General features: G+C 37.8%; 1 long non-coding RNA gene across 1 annotated transcript in view; it reads right to left on the bottom strand.

Annotated features, from left to right (window-relative positions):
• Window positions 1-11,870: 11,870 nt before the first annotated feature.
• LOC112942885 overlaps window positions 11,871-18,439 on the bottom strand; it is a 46,011-nt gene continuing 39,442 nt past the window's right edge. Inside the window, exon 2 of the long non-coding RNA XR_003248476.1 lies at window positions 11,871-12,347. This is a non-coding gene — a long non-coding RNA (uncharacterized LOC112942885). The remainder of the gene's footprint in view (window positions 12,348-18,439) is intronic.

Raw genomic sequence — 18,439 nt, 5'->3', positions numbered from 1 at the left:
ATGCAGGCCAGGATGCCATTGGCCTTCTTGGCCACGAGGGCACACTGCTCACTCATGGTTAACTTAGTGTCAACCAGGACTCCCAGGTCCCTCTCCGTGGAGGTGCTTTCCAGCAGGTCCACCCCTAATCTGTACTGATGCCTGGGGTTATTCCTCCCCAGGTGCAGGACCCTGCACTTGTCCTTATTGAACCTCATGAGGTTCCTCTCTGCCCAACTCTCCAGCCTGTCCAGGTCCCTCTGGATGGCAGCACAGCCATCTGGTGGAAAGAAGCACTTGATCGGGAATACCAGAAGGTCCATTTTTTATTTTCTTTGCTTAGGTATCTGCATTCCAGTTAATGCAGCTTAAATGCATCATCTTAGTAAGAAATTTGAACCAAGGTGGAAGCATTACCCATGAGAAGTTGCTCTGAGTTAACAGCCCTGTAGCTGTGCATGCATCTCAAATGACAGAAATTATTACTGTTCTTTTAGAGTCTGACATTGTGAACTGTTTGTATTCACAGTAAATTCCTCTATTTAAAATACTGTTGTATGAGAACATTGCAGTGGCAAGTTTAGTTCTTGCTGTTCTTATATTCACATACAAAAACGCATGCTTTGTCTTGTCTGAAAAGCTTAGCTTCAGCATCACTTTGTGAGCCTGGGCAATACCCTTGCCTTCAGACAGAACTGAGTTTGTGGCTGCTTGCTTAGTGGGGCGTTTCCCACCAAGGCTTGATTTCTCACCTTCTTTTGGCATTCCTTCTTTTTACCTCAGTGTGATTACCATCTTATCTATGTGTTACTCAAGATAAGACTAAAGTTGTTCAGTCCTTACTGTCTAAGTTTCTCCAGGCTCAAACTACTTAAAATAAATTTGTGTTTTGTGTAGTATAAATCCCATATAAATGCTTAAGAGAGACACTGAAACATATTTAAAAACTAGTACTGGATTTTTTATTTTAAAAACAAGATCTGTGAAATGTTTTTGCCTTCAGGGGTAATCTTTTGTAGCTTCATCATCATTTGTCTTCTAGACATGATCTTGAGGTGAAATCTTGGGATAGCAGGCCTCTTTCAAGCCCTGTGAATATGTTTAGTTGCACACATCATGCATTGTGCTCTTGTTTTTGCTCTGGTTTTGCTCAGTACAAGCACTGATCTTAGTCAGGCGTGCTGCCCACAGAAAGCAGCTTATTGCTGCTAACTTTATATTGCTGTTGTGGTCAATCTGTGTATTCTTTCTTCAAGTTGCCAGTTTTACATATATTGCTTTTGCTTTATGTATACTGCATGCATTACCGAATGAAATTAATTCAAGTTGCTGCTTTATGTTCTGTTATTTTTTGGTTAGTTTTAGGAAGTTTTTTTGACATTTTAATTTGATTAGTCCCTAAACTAAGACACTTTTGCCTAAGTACGAAATCCTATTACAGAACTAGTCAAATTTCACCATTTTACTGTTTGATTAGGAACAATGAATAACAACTATAAAAATTTATATAGCTTATATAGGATATATACCTATATAGTAGATATTTCATCACAAACATTAAAACAAGGCTAGATAACTTTTTGCTCAATAACAGGCATAAATTTGTCCATGAATCTTCAAAACTTGGTTTCTTACTCCAGACCCAACTTTTGAAACATTGGATTAGCAAACTACATTTCAGGGAAATTCAGAACCACCGAAATTATGAATAATGAAAGTGCAATGGTACACTCCAAAACCCTGGCATGATTATACTGATGTTAAATTCAGGAAGAAAAATGTTTCCAATGCCTCAGCTAGGTTCAGTGTTCTGTCATTTCTATTACTAGAAAACTCCAGATTACTTAGTGCAGTTTTAGTTTTGAAATAACTGAAAATTAGATAAAGCCTTTAATTTGGGTAGAGGATGAGGGGTCCATCTTCCAGGAAACTTGAGCAGGTAGGAACAGTCTATTTTAAATTTTGTATTGAAATCTTTAAAATTCAGTAATTGGGATATTGGTAAGAAAGGGCGTGAGACTGAAGTCATTCTGTCCTACAGAAAATAAGCCCACAAAAATGTCTGAAGATGAAATCTCAGATCTCTCAACCCATTTTTTCTGTAACATTTGCGACATTGTCTTAGTTATTAAATTTCCCTGAATTGGTTTCAAACATGGACCTTACAGTTCACATAGAGAGCTGGTTATGTGATTGCTGCTTATGTGGCACGACCGAACAGATTGGAAAATACCAGGACACATCAAATCATATGACAGAGTCAGCGATCTCATGGTATTAACTGGGAAAAATGCCCTGAAATACCAAGCTAACACTATTTAATTGGAATTGTGCACACAGAAGGACTGATGGGTCCCAAGTATCTAACTAGAGTGTCGCTAAGTGTATTAACCAGGCAAACGTCGCCTAGGAAAGACTTTCAAAAGCAGCAAAATGCCGTAGGTAAGAGCCATAGATATTCAGTTGGACTTAAGTGTGTGTTGAAATTTGTAGCTCACTTTTCTTATTCCATTCCCTGAACTTCACTGTATTACTAAATACAGTTTACACTGTATGAAGCCTATGAAACACAGACTGTTAACTCAGTTGCATTCAACTTGTTTTTTCTTATTCTGTAGTTCGATTGCTGAACCTAAGAAACGTGCAAAATCTTCCCCTGCCAGACAAACAAGCTTGAAAATGCAACCCAACCCCTTCCCCGTCACCTTTTGTACAAGTTTCCAGTTTCAAAAGTTGTTCTCCCACAAATTATCCAGAGCCTCCATCTGCACTTTGAAGGAATATCTTAATTCCAGTGGTAAATAAATTAAGAGATTTCTACATGTTTCTCGTAGTTCCCGAGACTTGACACCAAACCACCCCATTCTCCAATGTTCTCCCAGAGGAATGTAGTTCACCTGGGTCTTGAATTAGAGAAGGGCTTTTTGTCCTCTTGACTTTTGCTCTACTTCTCTAGAGATAAGTAAAACACTTGAGTAGTCTCACATGGCGCAGGCTCAGATATTTTCAAATATTTGTGAAAGAGAATCCTGATAGACTTCTTYTACTTTATGGCCTTAGAGTGACTGTAAGTCCATCATCTTTTCTTGTAACAGAGATAATAATATTGTTTTCCTGTGATGGTCATAGGATTCTGAAGTACTGAATCACACAACGAATGATGGAGCCTTAATACTGGAAAAAAACCATCTATCCTCCAGTTACCTATGCTGAATACTTTCCTGTCTGAGAAATCTTTACCGTCTGAAATGTTATATTTGTGTTAACTATTTCTTCTCCTGAAGCTTTAATGCTAAGTATAAAACATGTACTAATACTTACGAACAGGCAAACACAGGATTTTCCAAATTTTGTTCAGGGAGGGCCTGTAAATGTGTGAGACATGCTAGGGCTGAGCAACAAAATCCATTTTCCCAATCAAAAAGCTACCCTTAAGATAGATGATATAAAACCTTGATCAGGCACTAGTGACAATAGCCACGCTTGGGAAGTGGCTAGTCTAGGACACTTTCATAATGTTAGGAAAACTATAAAGGCTAAAACTATAAAGGTTTTACACCTTAATTTGAACAGACTGAGGGTTTCACACTGTGCAGTGTAACTAACATAACCTCACTTCCTGTAATTTTGTACCACTTAATTTAGCACCAAGTGGCAGTTTATTTTGTTATTTTTCTGAGGAAATTCAAAAATTCAGGTGAGGCTTCTTTTTTTGATTTCATTACCTCCTTTTTTTATATTTCCCTGGTTTAACTTCCTCAGAATCTTACTATATAGGTAATATATGCCATGTACTGTAATTATTATGTACCATACGTATATCAATAACGTGTGTGAACCAGAGCTATGATATTCTGCACCTCAAATGACTTCAAACTGCATGGAGGATCAATTGCAAAAAAGTCCTTCCCAATCTTAAGAGTTCCCTTCCAGCTGCAGGCATCACATGGATATTTGCTTTTGGGCTTTGCTGTGAATGGACAGACTTTGCCCCCTCTTACTACAGCTTCAGGAGGGTCTTGACAGAGCCCAAGTTAAGATTGCAGAAAATAGTTTACAGTAGACCTTATATGATGCATCCAATCTCAATTCAGCCATTGATGCAAGCTGAAGACAGTCCTGTGATTCCAAAGTGAGGTATTTACTAGTGTCATGAAACCAATTTTGTTTTGGGGGCATTCTTTCTTTTTTAATTCTCTAGTAATGGATAACAAATCATGCATGCTTCATAAAGCAGCTTTTCAAATACTCTTTGGGCACTATACGTTAGGCCGCATGCAAGTGTTCTGAAGAGATAAGAGACTCATTTTGATAGTATCTACATGCTTTTSATAGTATATTCATGCAATCTACATGATTCCAATATAACATTTCATGTTGATAACATCTTTTGTTAAGGCATATCCTTAAAACACCCTGACTGCTGTGGTATTCGGTTATATATTATAAGCAGTTCCATGCCGCTTATAATTTTGTTACAGAAACAGCCATGCCGTTAATTTCCATTTTAGTAAGATATAAATTTGAACTTACACCTCCCTCCAGTCATGTTAAGAAGCATGACACAAGATATGTCATAACCTAATGGAAAGTGGCTACATTATCAAGGATAGCAGGATTAGAGCAAAATTTCTGACAAAATGCTATGCTTGTCATTAGTCTTTTAAATTATGGAATTAATAAAAGGCTCTATTCTTTTTTCAGTTCATAATTAGAGTCTATTTCTTAGCCAGCATTTGTCTGACTTTCATTTATAGTTCATTTTGTTTATTGAGTGATGATAATGCATCATTGCTAAAATAAGCAACAGTTGTTGTACAATTCCTTTCCCAGGCAAGCAGAAAAGATGCATAAAAGCTAAAACTTTGCAAACTTCACAGTGTTTCTATCTATCAACTCCACAGAATGTGTAATTGAGATATAGAAAACATGAATCCCATAGACACACAAAGGAAATAGGAATGTACAAAGCTTAGTCCTCCCTGGTGACTGTTACTTCAAGACTTCATGAGGTTCAAGGAACCTCATGAGGTTCAACAAGGACAAGTGTAGGGTCCTGCACCTRGGGAGGAATAACCCGCGGCACCAGGACAGATTAGGGKTTGACCTGCTGGAAAGCAGCTCTGCAGAGAGGGACCTGGGAGTCTTGGTTGACACTAAGTTAACCATGAGTCAGCAGTGTGTCCTCGTGGCCAAGAAGGCCAATGGGATCCTGGCTGCATCAGGAGGATGTTGCCAGCAGGTCAAGGGAGGGGATCCTGCCCCTCTGCTCAGCTCTGGTGAGGCCACACCTGGAGTACTGTGTGCAGTTCTGGGCTCCCCAGTATAAGAGGCACGTGGAGCTTCTCAAGAGGGTCCAGAGAAGAGCAACCAGGATGATTAAAGGAATGGAACATCTCTCGTACGAAGAGAGGCTGAGTGAGCTGGGCCTGTTTTCTCTGGAGAAGAGACGGCTCAGAGGGGATATGATTAATATGTATAAGTTCAGGAAGGGAGAATGCAGGGAGGAAGGGGACAAGCTGTTCTCACTGGTGGCCAGTGACAGGACGAGGGGTAATGGCCATAAGCTGGAGCACAGGAAGTTCCGTCTCCAGGTGAGGAGGAACTTCTTTACTGTGAGGGTGACAGACCAGTGGAATAGGCTACCCGGGGGGTTGTGGAGTCTCCTTTTCTGGAGGTCTTCAGAACCCGCCTGGATGCCACCCTGTGCCACATGCTGTAGGTGTGCCTGCTTGAGCAGGAAGGTTGGACTAGATGATCGCTAGAGGTCCCTTCCAACCTTGAATATTCTGTGATTCTGTGAATTCTGTGACTTGACTCTCCTACCTGGGTAGACATCCCATACCTGCAGAAGATGGACAAAAAAAGGAGGTAATAATAACTGTATTATGTCTCATAAAGAAGTCAGCATGAGTTTSCATTCTTCTCCTCCACTAGGCTTGGAGTTCCAGTTTGATAGGGTAAAGAGAAGAATTCCCATCCCTTCCAAAGAATGAGAAGAATGGGAGAAGGAATCTGTGCTTCACTCTGATATGTTCTTTAGTAGCTTTTACTCTTGTATGACTGAATTAGAGAAGAGCCTGTTTCAAGGCAATTTTCAGATAGCTTAAATTCCACCTAACTTCCAGTGCCTCATTAATGAAAAGAGTGAAGTACCTCTCTAGAAAGTGCTTCAGAGTGGCTAAGGAAGGCGTTGAGCGGGAATACATGAGGCACAGGGAGTTACTACAATTGAAGCCATCTAAATACAGAGTAAGAAGCTTCCTTTGGCACCCCAATGATGGGTTATAGTTGTAGGCCTGACTGCCACTGCTCTTTTGATCATTTAAATTGAATTAGCTTAATCTAATTGGAATGAAACAAGTTTATTCATTGTCAAAGGCTTAAAATTTTCTTATTACYTTTTCATTGGATATGATTATTTAATTTAGATATTTATAAGTTAAACAGAAGGATGCATGRCAGCAAAGAATCAATAGCTAACTTGAAGAAGGCCTTTGAATAAATTCTTGGTGGATAAATATTCCTACATCTGTTTTTTTGTGTCTTCTTCCGTTAGTGAACTTCTGGTGYTTGTTAAAGAATGAAAACACAGTCTAGAATCAGACAAAATATAGGACAGATACCATGGAAACTTCCCCATTATATCTCAACAATTATTTTCATGAGGTCTAAGCTTAAAGGATGATTATCAAACTTGTCACTCAGTTATGATTGTATAATGAGGAAATAAAACATTCTAACTATAGTACATGGATGGAACAAGCAAATTAATGAAAATAAATGAATTATATAAAAAAAGAGAAAGTAGAAAGACAGATCATCCATCTTCCAGCCATTAAGGGGCTATTTTTCATGACCATTTTCAGAGTCAGTCAGTCTAACTCTAAACACCAAAATCAACAGAGCTTTCACAAGTGTCCTTCAGATGTGGCCTGTGGTGAAACACATCATTACAGTTTTACTTAAAGTAGGTAGGGATTAACTCAGAAAGGAGTAAACCTGTACTTTTGGTGGCACAGCTGCGCATGAACACAACCCAACACTGGGCACAAATTCCTATGATATTTACGGAGCCTGTAAATGTTTCCTCCAAGGTCTCTGCATTTACAGACTAAACACCAAATCCTGACAATTTATTCATTCTGAATGCTATACTAAATACCTGTTTAGGTCATCTCGTCTCACTTACTCGTAGGGAGTGGTAAGTCACTGCATATTTGTCCCAGCTAAAAAGCTTGAAAATCAACAAGCATGTTGGGTTTCATCTTCCTCCATGTGAAGGGGAAGGCATGGGGGGAACCTGTGTCTCACGCCAGCCCCTACAAGGTCTCCCAGGTTTCTGCGTACGGACTAGCAGGTTTGGTGCTCTGCACCCTGCACCCCTCACCAGCCCRTACAACTTAAGAAAAAATTAGTTTTCTTGGATTCTTCTTGAAGTTACAGCTCTTGCAAAMCCATATTGTAGGCAAAAAATGCATAAACACAATCCTCAGAGGAAACTGGACCCAGACAGACAACATTTGCTGGTACCAGTTCATGCTTCAACCTTTTCAACAGAGTATCTGAAGAGGTAAGATGGGTTCCCCAGGGCAATCGGCCTGCATAGTTTAATATGAAGGCATATTAAAAAAAAATGTACTAGGAAGAACATCCCAAGACACCACTTCAGAGCTGCTGAGAAAATGTTTGACAGAACAAATCACAATAATCATAAATAATATCAGGACATTAATGATTTTTAAAATAATCACATTCTCAAGATAAAAGGGCAGTTTTGCAAGGGAGGGAGGTAGAGGAGAAGGATCTGTAATAAGGATGCAGAAACTCACTGGTGTGGTTAAGGATGCCAGAATCTCTGTAGTGCTCTGTTAGCCATGATGTCACCCAAATAGACCTCAGAAAATGAGGAATAATGACATAATATCTCAAGTTTAATTTTAAATGTTTACATTTCTGCTCCTTCAGTTAAAATTCCTTTTAAGAAAGATATTTGGGTTTTACTTATACCATTGATTCTAGGCTCCTGAAGAGAAGACACTGTTGTCAATTTAGATCTGATGAGAAACCATAGGAAATATGTATGACTGGCCTAGGAGTGAAAACCAAGGGCCCACACTGAGTCTATAAATTGAACAGAGGCATCGTTTATCTTGTACCGTTCAGAGCTAAAATATTCTGTATGCCTTTAGAAAAGAAGAAAGAACATTTTCAATAGMCACCATTGTGTGAACTGTTTTCAGCAGTTTCTTCCCCTTGGAATGGCGTTGGCAGCATGCACAAGTTGTRTTTGTCACCTCTTTGCTGCACTCCTTCACTGCTTAGTGCATTTGGAGGTTCTTCTCTGCTTATTAATTAGTATGAAACAAGCTCAACAACTGTCACTAAGATGCCTGTGACAGCTATTTAAGAGCAGACGTGACACCCGCTTTGCTCTTCGTGACTGCCTGTGAGGGACAGCGTTCCCCAGGGTGCAGAAGGTAGCAAATTCTCTTTCTGTACATAAAACAGGCAATGTGCTGCCGTGCATCCCTCTGCGCTCCGTAACAAGTACATTTACTTAGGAACAGCCCTGCGGGACAGATCCTAATCACAGTTTCACTGGGAGCTGCAGCAGCAAGGATTTAGCCAGGATATCAATCAGGGTGCTACGTTTGATAGTTCCTATCTGTCCTGAATGGCCAGGAGGAATTGTTTATTATACTATTTTTAAGTCTGAGGCTTAGCAATAATGGTCGTTTTTGACAAGATTTTTACTCCATGCTGTCTTTTTTTAGCTAATTCCTTTCCACTGGAAATACGTTTCTCCACAGCCTCGTTTCTAAGTAATAGGGTTAACTTGACAATGACACACATTTGCTTAATGGGGCTTTGGACTAGAGTCATGGGGAGARGGGAGAGCTTTTATTCTGAATATCGATGCATGACTGCTGCTGAAGTTTCAGAGACAAGATAATCCTTTTATTTATATATATGAATATATATATATAGGAGGCCTTCCAAGAATGATATGTACTGATTTACATAGAAAAAAATCAAAATCACACCCAGTATTGCAGTCATACAGTTTTTGAAATGTCTTTGACACATTCTTAGCATTTACTGGGTAATTTCATATGCTTCTCTGGCAATTTATTTTCATTATTTGCACTACAATCTGCATCCTTCATTTTATTTTATGAYGTGGACATGAAGTAAACTAAATGACAACAGGCCCCGGCCTTCCCCATTTAYCACCAGGAATGACTTTCCATAAGCAGAATCCAAGGGATATTGTGCATGYATTTGAGTCTATACTTATATTAAGTGGAATGTAGGTATTACTGTTCTTGCATACATGAGGAAGCAAGACTTGGCATTGATTATAATAGCAGTATAATAATTTAATAAATTGTATGTCGCAAGTATATCTCTGGGTCGGTATCACATCCAAATGTTTTGGAAAAAATGGGCCTAAGTTTCCTAATATTAGCAGTTGTGAACAGTTCATAGAAACCTGCTTTATGTCTCTGTGAGTTAATGGGTTTCCTTGGTAAATTTGGGATCAGTGTGGAAGAAAACTACAAAACTCCCACTGAGGTAAAGGCAGAATTAGTCTCCCAAAATTGGAGAAAGATTAAAGGAGAGGAATAATTAAGTATTATATATCACAATGTTGATGCTAATTTAGACATTATTCTCCCACCTTTACTCTCTTTCTTTGATTTAATCAGAAAATAATGAARCAACACTATGTTCTTTGCAGCAGAAGTAAAAGGACAGTATAGGTAGAGGAAAATTAGAAAATACTGGATAAAAATAAGGAACCATAATGATTTTCAAGGTATAAAGCTGACTTACATGTAAAATTAACTAGTAAAGAAGGAGGAGGGATGAGAAAGAAAGGCAAGATATGATTGACCTGGCAGTTTGAGATTAATTTGTGCTACAAGTTCAGAAATGCTGGGATTTTTAAGAGTTTGTTTCCCCAATATTTCTTATTACTTTGTATTTTTGTACCAGATCTGAAATTCTCYGAAGATAAACATGATTCGCTCCAGGCACTTGGTTTTTCACCAGTTGTTAGTAGAGGAGAGCTTTGCTTATTCTCCAGACTAGTGAGAACTCAATTGAAAAGCTCCTATTCCTCCAGTTCCAAAAAACACAGCTAATTTACTCCATTTTTTTCCCTCTCACAAAATGTTATATTATAGCTGGTTGATTCTTATTACTGAGTGTTCTTGATCTTGCCCTAAACCTTGTTTTCATTATGGACATTTGGAATCTGCAAAGCGTCATGATGTAGACGAGTATAGATATAAACAATTCATTTTATTTGATTAGAGACTAGATTGTTACCTATCCTGTGTATTATTTTAATGAAATGAGAAAACAGAGAACATTGCTGTTTAACAGGACTGTGCTATGAGTTAGGAGTGGCTGCACTGACACTACACTAAAAATGTCCATTATTCAGCATGAAAAAATATTCTGTGTCCTCGCAGGACTCCTTACTCTATCCCTTCCTAAATGTCACTGGACACAGGGAATGGCTGGGAATGCATAACTCAGTGTGCTGTCATATTTGATCTTGTAGGAGCAGAGGAAAATGAGCCAACATGCCTATTTTGAAAGAAAGGCAAAATGGAAAATCAGAGTTTGAACCTCAGGCTAACGGAAACATGGCCAGTCTGAAGAAAGAGATTGGTCTCATTTAAAAGCCTATCATTATATTTTTAACATTTAGTATGCTTTACTATGAGTTTATATTCTTGATATATAATTTGGATAAAGTAGGACAAAAAAAAAAAAGAATTGTAGAAAATCCACTAGGTCATAATTGTGTTTTCAGATATATTCTAACTGGTGTGCACGTGAAGTGGGATCTCCAAATATGTCCTCCAGCCTGAATTATTCTATAGTTCTCTTTGTATATTTATTTTATTTAACAAACATATTTATACAGTAGAGGAATTTAATTTTTGAAAGGTTTTTGAATTAAAAAAAGGATTACTGAGTCAGGTTGTTAGTAGAGGCATTGATGCATTCCAACTACTTTGTTACAGTTAATTCTGTTAGACAACCTTAAAAATATCTGAACAATTCAGTTTACAGCTGTTTTTTTAGTTAACAGTACAGCAGGACTCAGCATAAGTGATTCTGATGCATTTTGCTTTATTAGTAAAAAATCAGTGCAAAAGAGAGAAGGATCCATTCATGGAACTGGAAGATTAAAATGGAAATGTTCTATGTGTTCAAGACAAATAGTCTTTGAATATACCCAATGAAAATCTGTAGAAAATTATGTATAGATGTTCCCCATGTGTACTATAATCACTGTTTTATTTAAAATGACCAATCATGTTGATCAGTTCCATTCACATCAACTAATAACAAACTTAAATGGCAGTAAATAATGAAATTATTTAGATTGAATTATTAAATTATTTAATTTAATTTTTAATTAAATTCTGTTTTCGGGAAAAAAAAAAGTGGTTTACATTACCTCCAGGTCCCTGTGTTTTTCATCCGTGTCATGGTCCCTCAGTTCTTTTTCAGAATGATCAGTACAGTCCTCTAAATGACAGACGTATTGATATTTGGTAGGTTCACATTTATCTTGCTTCCATTGGGAAACATTTCTTTTATGAAGGTTACTGAAATATGCCTCATACCTTGGCAGTTCTGTAAACATATCATCATCATCACCTCTACCATCTGCTGCTTCCTCTTCAAATGAAAAATCGCCTTCTGCTTCCTCACAAATATGGAGTTTAGTGTTAGCTTCATGTGATAAAAATTCAAAATCAGAAAATGTGATCGCACTTGTTTTGTGCTTGATGACCCTGATCTCATGGTGTCTTTCTTGTCTCCAGCTTGAGCACGGGGGCAGGTTTAAAGGATSTTCCTTGGGCTTGTGCCCTGCAGAGCTCAAAAATTCTCCACAATGCTGCTTTGTCTCAGGCTGATCAGGGGCTCCCACACAGCCAGCAACCACGTCAGGTCCCAAGGATGTCCTGCTGTAGTCTGGCACGGGTGACAAAGGTGACAAACTCGACTCAGAATCCAGTAAAACAGCATGAAATGGAGATGGGCTTTCCTGTTCTTCTGTCTTTGAGTGGTGTTTTTCATACTTGGCTTCCCTTGGAGTCCCCAGGCACTTGACAGATGTAAGACAAGGTGAGCCCAGTTCTTCTTCATAGATATTAGTTTCCATTCCAACAATTTTCATCCATCAGAGATCAAAATGACTTMATTCTTGGTTTTCTTAAGAAATATAACTCTGAGTGTGTAGCCAAGCCATACCTCCTTATTTGTTCACAAACATTATCACAGAATCATTATTAATATTTGAGTTCTCATACAGCTGATCGGAATTCTTGCTGTTCCTGAAAATTAAAAAAAGAAAAGATGGTAACGTGCTTGCATTGGACTGCATCAGCGAGAGKGATCCTAAAGTATATAATTCCAACATCAAGTTTACACATAGTTGTTCTTCAAAAATATTTGATGTATACAGATTAAATGAACTTAAAACCCGAGAACTTTGAATTGTTTGTCTTACAGATTAGGAAAGAAGTGGCAAACACAGAAATGTTTTTAAATATTGACTTTACTTTGATTATTGACCCAATGGATTGGAATCATTCAAACTGATATTTGTTAGATAGGCATTTGTTATCTAAACATATTTCTGTTCACTGTATTCTTATTGTCATTTAAATAATTGAAAACTCACACATTTCTCTGGCATAACTATTAAAATACCATAGGAAAGAGCAAGGAGCCAAAGGAAAGGACACAAAGAAAGTACATTTAATTTAGCTAGAATTTTCTCTCTTTTGGTTCTCTGAATTGCTGTTACTTTGTAGCACTTGTCCATTCCCAATACATTTGCAAACCAAAAAAAAAAAAAAAGAAGGATACAAATACAGAGAGCTTCAATTCTAATTTAAAGGTGGCTGTGTGTGTGATTTAGTTCTAACTTCTGCTCTTGCCTCTCCTCTATGGAGCTCCAGTCCATGGGAGGAAAAGTGCCTCTGAAGAGCTGACCTTGCATCAAGGAATTGACCCATATATGTAATTTGCTTTTTGTGGTACATTGAATATTGATAGCATTTATTTTAATGTTTATTTTGGGAACTTCACATATGAGAYGACAAAGTGAACAGAAGCTTTTCAAAATAAAAAGAGAAGCTTAAGCCTTTGAAGTACATGGCAGGCCTGTCAGTGATGAGCAAGACACGTCAGAAGTCGACACTGTCATTGTCAAAGTGGGGAGCAGGCTAAGGAAGATGCTGATGTGTGACATGCGTGTCACTGCAGGTGCTGTAAACTGAGCAATGCATGCCAGCAAGGCATACTTTATCGTTGGTYATTATACATTTTAATGTTATAGACATTATAGATGCTCTCTCTATATATACACTCTATAGATTTTATATCTAAATAAATATACATATATATTTTTCCCTCTTCTGAAATTGCCCAACCTTGGCCTGTTCCTTCACCCTCTTCAGCTCAGCTGATGCTGCTGAGCAGACTCTGCTGTAATGACATCCTGTAGAAATACAGCTGTGTGCTCATAGGAGCATCTTTGCTGTAATACTCTAGTGTAAAATGCATCTGAAGAAGCTACGATAATTTGGAAGTAGGCAAACATGGGGTAAGTTAAAGGTATTTTATTTAAGTCTGATATTTTAAGATGATGCTTTAGATCTCAAGCAGGAATTCAGATCCCTGCAAAAATGTGTATTGTTAGTTATCTCTGGGTTTTCCTAGCCTCTGAATAAATGTCTTTTCTTTTTAAATTATGTTCTTTGCCTAGAATGATTTCCAGTTTTACTGTGTGTGTGTGTGAAGCTGAAGTTTTTACAGTTTAGCTGTAAAAGTTTTGCTTTTATTAGATTTTCCTCCTCCTTCTCCACTGAAGTTTTCTTTTTCTCCTTGAGTTTGGGACAAAGAAAGAACCCAGAAGTAAGCAGATTTTTTGCAAGTGTGGGAAAAAATTTATGAATAGGAAGCAAAAAGAAGACAGAATGTGAATTTACCCATATTCATCCTATGGGCCATATCTCTTCACTTAGTGTTGCAATGACTGGAATAAAAACTATTATAGTTCGTGTGTTATAGAGATTTACTTACACATTATAGCTCCAAAAAATGGAATATATTCAGCAGAGCTGGACCTGGAAATTTTGCCTATTGCAAAATTAATAACTCAGAGAAATCTACACATTCAGAGCTAAATTTGTCCTTGCAGTAAAAGATGCCTAGCACAGACCTTGAAAATAGCATAATTATCCCCAAAACTAAACACCAAAAAGTGTTTGCCCCTTTAAGTTCAACATGTTTTTTTCTGGAAAAGTTCTTCAAAGCTTTATAAATAGAGAATATGTGCCTTAGATTATTGCAGATTTATACTGTAGCATTAACTGCACTGCTAGAAACTAGTATAGGTTAAGATATTGCTGGATAGATAATAAAAAATATCTTTTTCTTGTTTGTTTTTCTTTCCAAACTGGAAGGGACAATGTAGGGTATACCTCAGATCACATTCAACTGTTTAGCTAAAACCAGCTCCAAAACAGGTTTAGGGAGAGCACCAGAGTCACAAAGGATTTTTTTCTAAGGTAAAATGTGCAATGTAGGATCCAGTCAACTTATTACATATAWAGGAGTTTAAAACTTGCAAACTTATTCTCTTAGGAAAGATCCTTGCAAATTAGGAATAAATTAGTAAAGATTGATGATATAGCTAGTAAAATGCTATATAAAGTTAGTTATCTAATGGTCTGGTAAGAACAAATGAATATGTGCCTACTCCAGATTTTTGTATATTATGATCTCTTGACCCAATTTGCTCAAACAAATACCACACAAAAAGCACGTACTAAGCATAATCATTAAATAAGAGATTTTTACAAAGAGTATGGGTAGCCATTTTAATATGGGTAGCCTCATTTCTATTTTCTTTAGGAGAATTGTTTTCTGGGGCAMATGGTTATGCTTTATTTCATAAGGTTACTATAATAGCAAGCTAACTTTGCAAACACTGACAAAACTAGCACATTTCACTACCCATTATGTATTTTGGCATTACAAACCATGTTTGGAATTTTATTACTTTTTATTACATCAATTTAAATGTGAACTGACATAGTAAGTTAGTGTATAAAGTCCTGATCCTGGTTGGAACAGTGTAACAGCACTTCCTTAAAACAATGAGTTTTTATCCCTCAGCCCCTAATGTATTTGTTTCCCATCTAACTTTGTTTAACAATTTCAGTTGATTTAAACAATCTTTCCCTGACAAATTAAAAAAGAAGCCCCCCAAAAAGTGAAACACATAAACTAATAGCAATTTAGGACTTTTTTCCTGCTTTAGTTTTACCTGTTTTGCAAGGTAACTCCATATTTTCAAGTCAGTTAATTTCCATAAGCATAGCAACAGGAACTCAGTAGCCCAAAGATCCTCCAAGCATTGGGGCAGAACAGAAAAAGAAGGGAACAGATCCGTGACAAAAGGCATTTCAGCTTGCTTGCTGCACAAGAGCTCTGTCAACAGGAGTATGTGTGAGAATTCCTGGGGCTAAAACAGCCTTTGCAAGCACTGGCCAAATCACTCACAGAAAGGGAGAAAAGGAGAAAAAAAGAGTGGGAAAAATTAAAAAAAAAAAAAAAAAAAGGAGAAATCAAGACTATGCTTCAGAGGAAGATCAGACACTTCCAAAAATACAGGGTGACCTTGTTCTGCATGTTGTGCCAGATTGTGCTTTACTTCATCACCCCGAGCACCTGGATCCGGTTTCACACAGCACCCCCTCTGCTCTGGATACTGTCAATTTGAACAGGTAGGCTGYGAAATGCCTTTGGATGTAGTTCCTCCAACCCAGTGCAAAGGGATACCAGAATTAAGTTTTTATGTCGCTTGAAAATTCTAATTATTGTTTGTCTACTTTGCTTCAAGACTTGCATTTTGCTGCCAAAATTTTACAAGCCTTCCTTTATATGTATGTAGAGGATCATAGTTGCAGACAAGCTTCTGCGTGTAGGGTACTGGGAATGGGAGTTTCCCAGTGTGATCAGGGATTAGTTATTTGCAAATCTAGCCTATAAAGAGAGTGTGTGAATTGTCACAGGAAATACAGGGTCTTCTCATCTTCTCAGCAATATTCTTGACTACTGAGTCATAGGTTAATTTTGGAACTGTTTTTCTATTGCTTTTGWTTATAGTAAATAACAAAATGGAGAAGCTGCAATACCCTTCTACTCAGGTAAAGGATCCTGCATACTATGCAGTAATACTGTGTAATATTTCACCTTGAAATATCCAGAAGTACCCACAGATGCTGCAAAGTCTAGATCCCCGATGACTCATTTCAGTGAGTGAGACAGTATTAAGATGTTGAGTTTCCTTGCACTCCATGAACCTTATTACCTTCATTGAGCTTGACTAGTATTGAAGTCAATAAAGAATTTGACATATTTATGAATGAGTCACTCAGCAAATGAACTCCCCTCTTTAGGCAACCATTTTAGAGAAATTTCTTTATATGATAATTCAATAAAGCTTGTCTCAGATTTGGATACGCTTATTATCTCTAAATAGCTTTACTATCACCTCTTCCTTTTAACTTTCCAATGTTCAGCCCCAACTGTGGCTGTCCAGCAACCAGATGCTCATTTTATATTATCAAGGAAAGTAAAATGTCTTCCCAAATGGAATAAATTAAATAGGCAAAGGGATATTTTGCAAGCGTAACTGTGCCTACATTCATGGTTTTTCTCTGCTGCATCTGCTAGTTACAGATACTCTCGCTCATAGTTACAGATACGTCATTTTCCAACCACCTTCTTGGCTAATGCATAGCAAAATATTTACAGCTGAGACTACTTGTAGTATTTAGCAGGGGAAGATTCAACTCTAGGAGGAGTCACTGATGTGTTCAGTTTAGCTAGCTGAGCTTGAGGTCGATACAGACAAGATGCCAACATCCTGCCAGTAACAGAATGTGTCTTCCCTGAATTGTGTTTGGGTCCAAAACAACATTATCAGCATCACTGTCATTGTCACCTTAGAGGAACGAGGGTTTAATCACAACTTAGGCAGGCTTTTGCAATAGTATTATTCATGCCATTTCTAGGAAATCATCTTTCTAGGAACATCATCTTGGGTGATGTTTAGTTCCAGTCAGTTTACATAATGGGAGGTTTTGACTTTGCAAGGAATTCTGCTGCTTGCAGGAGATCAGGAGCACATGAGCACCAGTAAAACTAAGGACTAGACATGGTTCTTCACAGCTGGAAACGTCCCAGACCCCTTGCATACCCGATTCCATCCTCTGGCCAGAAGGTACCAGAAAGTGTGCATGAGGTATTTAGAGTTTACGGCTTTCAGCGCAATTATCAGCATATCAATGAAGTGTCTTTAAAGAATAGGAGTGCTTCGCTTTCCTTCTGCCATGAGGCCTCTTTTGCATTCAAGTTCTGTGTTCTTTGTTCCGCTTCACGATATTTTGTCTTAAACCTCTGAAATGCAGCATCAAGCTCCTGATGAGATATTGGCCTGAGGCTGTTGGACTGCACATTTCAGAAGACAATTTCAAGTGATTTTAAATTACAATGTGAAGTACGGAAATTAAACCTGATGTGAAATTGCTGTAAATTGAGTGAAAGGAATGGGTGAAAGGTGTGTGTCCATATATGTGTATCTAAAACTGTGTTATTAATTTAAAAAATTCTTCTATACTACCCTAGAATACTTTTATTTTGTTTTTATTTGAATGGTGCAAAGAACATGAAATCGAAGAGCAGGCAAACTCAGACACTGCAGAGGCCCCAAAATGAACTGACACCTAATAAATATTTTAAAACTAACACTGGGCTAACCACATAGGAAAAAAAAAGGTCTGTCTCCCTCTAGGGTGAGGATCTTGGCCTTGTTAAAATCCCAGTTCTTCATGTGAGCAGCCAGTCCAAACCACAGTCAAGACACAACCTTGCTGCAAGCAGACACACAGCTCTGAGCTGTTTTCTGTCTCCAGCCTCCATATTGCCATTATTTCTTCAGACTCTAAAGTGAATTCCATTACACTTGTTCATGGGATGCTCATTAGACTGGTTGGAAATTAATCTTTACTATGCACACAGAAAAAAACAATTTTCTCATRTTGGAGGATATATGTAAAAGATAGACTACTGAAACATCATAGTCATATATTTATTTGTTTTTGAAGCTGATGAATGAGAAATGGCATAGGACAGCCATGTCTCACTAATTAGGTAAATAGGAAGTAGGCAATTTTAGTTTGTTGTTTTTTCTCGTTTAGCTCTTGTGTATCAACAGATCTCATCCTCTACAGCAGCCCGCCAATGGGTGTATGTTAGACGGCTTCCAAAATTGMAGGCATCCCACTCAGAATTCTCTGCCGTACCAGTGACACTCGTCAGCCGCAGCAAAACACACCAGAAGATGATG

This window comes from Nothoprocta perdicaria, unplaced genomic scaffold, assembly GCF_003342845.1.
Source record: "Nothoprocta perdicaria isolate Ctin4 unplaced genomic scaffold, notPer1 scaffold_137, whole genome shotgun sequence".
Taxonomy (NCBI): domain Eukaryota; kingdom Metazoa; phylum Chordata; class Aves; order Tinamiformes; family Tinamidae; genus Nothoprocta; species Nothoprocta perdicaria.
The sequence above is the reverse complement of the archived record's forward strand: the minus strand, read 5'-3'. Positions and strand labels throughout refer to the sequence as shown.